This window comes from Lactuca saligna, chromosome 9 (genome assembly GCF_052625555.1).
Source record: "Lactuca saligna cultivar CGN05327 chromosome 9, ASM5262555v1, whole genome shotgun sequence".
Lineage (NCBI taxonomy): Eukaryota > Viridiplantae > Streptophyta > Magnoliopsida > Asterales > Asteraceae > Lactuca > Lactuca saligna.
The window spans coordinates 3,586,813-3,592,547 of record NC_136425.1 but is presented as its reverse complement, the minus strand read 5'-3'; positions in this window follow the sequence as shown (position 1 = coordinate 3,592,547).

Genomic DNA, 5,735 nt, shown 5'->3' with positions numbered 1-5,735 from the left:
CAATCCTTTGGTTACCTCTTCTACAGACCTAGTGACAATGTGGTCTTTGTAGCAAGAAGAGGAGTCTTTCGAGAAAGAGAGTTTATAAGCCAAGGAGACAGTGGGAGGCAAGTTGATCTTGAAGAAATTCAAGAATCAAGTGGTGAAGGAACTTCAAACTCTAGCCCTCAACTTGAGGAGGAAACTCCTGTTGAGCCAATTGACGAATCTGTACCTCTGAGGCGTTCCACGAGAGTTAGGAGTGCACCTGAGCATTACTATGGATTCCATATTACTGCAGAAGGTGAGACACTTATTAGTGATGAGACACTAGTAAGTCAAGATGACCCTAACAGCTACGAGGAAGCCATGGCGGGCCCCGAGTCTGCCAAATGGAAAGAGGCTATGGATAGCGAGATACAATCCATGTATGACAATCGAGTTTGGAACTTGGTTGAGAATGTACCAGGTCGAAAGACTGTAGGGTGCAAATGGGTCTTCAAGAAGAAGACCGACATGGATGGTAAAGTACACACTTATAAGGCTAGACTGGTTGCAAAGGGTTTCTCTCAAATTCCTGGAGTGGACTATGATGAGACCTTTTCTCCGGTAGCCAAGATTAAGTCTATTCGGGTTCTGTTAGCCATAGCCGCATTTCATGACTATGAAATTTGGCAAATGGATGTCAAAACCGCTTTCCTTAATGGGAAGTTGGCTGAAGATGTTTACATGAGTCAGCCAGAGGGTTTTGTCAGTAACGAGTACCCCAATAGAGTGTGTAAGCTTGAGAAATCCATTTATGGATTAAAGCAAGCACCTTGCAGATGGAATCTTTGCTTTGATGAAAAGGTCAAGGAATTTGGCTTTTCTAGGAGTGAAGATGAATCTTGTGTATATGTCAAGGCTAGTGGGAGTATAGTTAGCTTTTTGGTATTGTATGTGGATGACATACTACTCATAGGAAACGACATTCCAACCTTGCAGGAAGTAAAGTCCTGGCTTGGAAAGTGTTTCGCTATGAAGGACCTTGGTGAAGCTGCCTATATTTTGGGGATAAGAATCTTGAGAGATCGGAGTAAAAGACTAATTGGACTTAGTCAAAGTACCTACTTGGAGAAGATTCTGAAGAGATTCAGAATGCAAGACTCCAAGAAAGGAGAGTTGCCCATCCAGAGTAGCGCCAAAATGAGTAAGACACAAAGCCCTAGCACTGAGGCTGAGATAGCAGAAATGAGTCGAATACCATATGCTTCGGCTGTAGGTTCGATCATGTATGCTATGACGTGTACTCGACCTGATGTAGCTTTTGCCTTGAGCATGGTTAGCAGGTTTCAGGGGAACCCTGGCAAGGCACACTGGATTGCGGTAAAGAATATTCTCAAGTACCTACGAAGGACTAAGGACTGGGTCCTTACCCTCGGTGGGAGTGATGACTTGAGAGTTGTAGGGTATAGTGATGCTAGCTTCCAGACTGATAGGGATAACTTCCGCTCTCAGTCGGGCTGGGTCTTTACCCTAAATGGAGGAGCAATTTCTTGGAAGAGTTCCAAGCAAGAGACAGTGGCAGATTCTACTTGTGAATCAGAGTATATCGCAGCTAGCGAAGCGGCAAAGGAGGCGTTATGGCTGAGGAACTTCATTGGAGACCTTGGAGTTGTACCAGCTATTAAAGAGCCGATGGAAATTTTCTGTGATAGTGAAAGTGTTGTTGCCTTAGCCAAGGAACCAAGGGATCACGGGAGATCCAGACACATCGACAGAAAATACCATTTCATCAGACATCGGATCGAAGAAGGACTCCTCGTGGCAAAGAGGGTATCATCAGATGAGAATCCGGCAGATCCCCTCACGAAGGGACTGACTCGGGTTAAGCATCTCCAGCATGCTCGGAGCATAGGGCTGAAGGATGATATTAGATTTAGTAGTTAGATAATCTCGAAATTTGTAAAGTGTAATTGACATTTGATGATGAATAAAAGTGTTTTATTTATGAGTAAAGTGCTGCTATCTCTTGTCGATCGTTTACTATATTTCTTTTGCATGTTTTGACTTCCAGAATAATTTTGTTTGGTATAACATATTATTCAAACCTCCACAGTCGGTCATATGTCGGAAGTAGGTATGAATCAAGACTGTCATGATTGGTTGTAGAGGTCTGGGACAAGGCTACAACAATCATGAGTGCTCACAAGTTCTGAGCATTGGACTCAACCCACGCTCACTGGAATCACTTCATGGAATTCTATCTCGAGTGATCGTGAGACGGTAATATCATATAAGTCTTTAAACCTAGAGATATGATTTGTTACTTACGAGTTGGTTATGCATTGATTGTACGAAAAACGCATTGGTAACTCGATGTTATAAAATCGTGCTCTTATGTGTAATTCAATGAGTAGTAGAACAAACATATGAGTCGAAGTTTATCTGTTCCTTCTTGGATTAGAAGCTGATATCTGGGCCCCTCGATGATTTTGTTTTGACCTATGTACCGGGCCCGGTCAGAACTAAATTGATGTGTTCAATAAAGTTCTTTGTCAAACAAATCGGAAATCGGGAAACAAATGTTGGACAATAAGTAAGACATTGTTCCATGTATTTGTCCGACTGATATCTAGAACAGAGGATTATATGATCACTTATCTTAAATGGCGTACCATCATCTTCTCAAGTTTCGAGAAACCTTGTAAAGAGCTACGATTGCCGATCGGTTCCTGAAGTCATACTTGCAGTAATAGTTACTAGACTTATCCAAGTGGGAGACTGTTGGATAAGGTGTCTAAGTCCATAACTATTTCTGGTATGTACTTGACCCGACCCGGCATGGTCCATTTGGGTTGCATGGCACCATGCAATTGGATAGACTAAATGAGAGAAATAACGCTTGGAGATTATTAATATATTATAAGTTCTAATATATTAATAATATTATTTGATTAGTTTGATCAAGAATTAATTTAGAATTAATTAAGTGATCAAAAGATAACTAATTAAATATATGGGTTGATTAAGTAAATCATCCATATCTTGTATAGTGGGCTAAAAGGCTCCATGGATCATCAAGTTGGGTTCCACCCATAGGATGCTCCATGGATGCTCCATGGGAGTTACAAACCCATGGGTCATGGAAATGAAGAGTCATGACACATTAGGGTTTAACCCTAGATGTGTCAACACTATATAAGTAATATGATCTCCTCCCAAATCGGTTACACACTAAGTAATAGAGGGCTTGGCCGATTTTTGAAGAGTGTGTATTCTCTCATAAGTTCTTCCAAGAGCATTTGGTGTTGTGTGAAGCATTTGAGGCATCACCACTTGGGGTGCTAGGCTCACAAGGTTTCAAGGAACACAAGCAACAACAAGGTAAGTTATTCTATCTATACTTTATGTTTAAATTGTTCCCCATGTATGCTAGATAGGAATATAACCTTGGAAATCAACTTTGCATGACAAATTAGACAAACATAGATCCAAGGTTATTAGGGTTGCATGTACACTTAGGAAGTGTTAGAATGCTCAAAACCCATCAATAACGGGGAACCAACTCCCAACAAAGCCCTAGGGGTTGTGACTTCCTTGCTACACATATGGGTCCTGTGCTTTCAGTAGTATGGGCCCATACTACCTTCCACACCTACCTGTGTTTGTCTCAAGGATCATCACAAGACCCTAACAATACTCATAGGCATAAACGAACGTGCAACCCTCACTCCTAGATGAAAACTAAACATCTCACGACTGGTTGGATGACCTCACACAACTCAACCATGAAACTTCCACCAACCCTGCAACACTCGTGTATGCTAGCTATACATAACACTATACCCTATACACATTCAAATATTTGATCCTACCCTATACCCTTCATCAAACAAGAAAATGAAATAAGGCCAAACCAAACATTCCCAAGCTATAAGATCTTAGTTATATATAGTCGTGATGCATACACTAAGCAACTGCAATAATGATGTCAATTTAACAAAGAAAAGGCCCTCAACTATCAGGCATCATATAATCAGACAATTCTATCATGTAATTCTTGAAGATCCCTAACCTATTACTAGCATGATGTTCTAACATATCATAATATCAAGTAATAACATGGTATTTTAGGGTCTATTTATTGGCTCCGACTGATCGTACACATCGCATCCTCCTTTAGTATTTTGAAAACCGATTGAAAATCATTTTGAAAATCTTTTCCTTAGTTTGAGACTTGATTCACACGATGTTCCTCCAATTCACTCAAACCAAGGCTCTGATACCAATTTGTAACACTCATAAAAATTAGGGTAAAATTTAAACTTTTAAAACATTCCAAAATCATCATTGTTTACAAACTATTTCCAAAATAAGGGTCATATCAAAGAAATCCCAAAATCGTGAAACAAAACATGAGGATGTGCACGATCACATCTTCACCTTCCCGTGATCCTCAAAGGTACCTAAAACATAATCCAACAACTGTAAGCCCAAAGCTTAGTGATTTTCCACCAAAATACCACTACAAAACATAACAAACACAGCAGGCATAAATGAGCCTTCAGCCTGACTGGACCGCTTCGTCGGACCTACAGCCTATCTAGACCGCTCCCGAGCCTTCGGTATGACTGGACCGCCTCGCAGGGCCTACAGCCAATCCGGACTGCTCGTCAGGCCTTCAGAATGACTAGACCGCATCGTAGGGCCTACAGCCTATCCGGACTGCTCGTCGGGCCTTCAGAATGACTAGACTGCCTCGTAGGGCCTACAACCTATCTGGACCGCTCGTCGGGCCTTTGGACTGACTGGACCACCTCGTAGGGCCTACAACCTATCCGGACCGCTCACCGGGCCTTCACCTGACTGGACCGACTCGTAGAGCCTACAGTCTATCTGGACCGCCCTGGGTTTGTTGGCCTTCAGCACAAAGTAGGAATGTAGGATCACCTCAACCCGACCACACAAACTCATGTCGACATATACATAACTCATAAACACATAATCAATTAACAGGCAAGCACAGTTCATCATATCAATAAGCATAGCATCATCCTACCTACCAGGATACCGAACTAACAGATTACTACCACAACAATCATACGAGAAGCCAGGATGACAATCTAACAAGGGCGACATTGGTGCCTTCGACCCATAAGTATAGCGATGAAGACTCACCTCACAAGTAGTGCTGAACCGGTAAACTTTCACTCCAAAACTCGGCTCTGGACTCAACAACCTACAACCACCATGTGACCATTCTATCAAAACCTCAAAATACTCAAAATGCCCTCAGAAGTCAAACTTGGTCGACCATGGTCAAAGTCAAAGTCAACAGTTCATGTTGACCCAACTCGTTGAGTGCAAATACCAACTCGTCGAGTTCCTACAGTTTCCAAAACGTGCATCTGGTAAAACCTGATCCAACTCGTCGAGTGGTTAGGATAACTCGTCGAGTTTTCCCAGCTTAACTCATTCAGTCCTTTTTCATCCCTTCTAATGCTCAAGAACGTGCATCTGGTAACCAAGAGCTGGAAAACCATGTAAAGTTGCTAATTTTACATCCATGCATGACACTAAGAGGCTAAAACACTCAAATATGGCTTAACAAAGGACTTAGATCATGAAGGAAGCCTAAATCTATATAAAGTTTGAAACTTTAAACCTCAGGAGGCCACAAAATGCCCGGATCTAAAGTGGCAACTTCAAGAAATGACCAACCCCAAGAATGACTCCAAAATGAACCAAAAATGACAACAAACTACCAAGGAGGA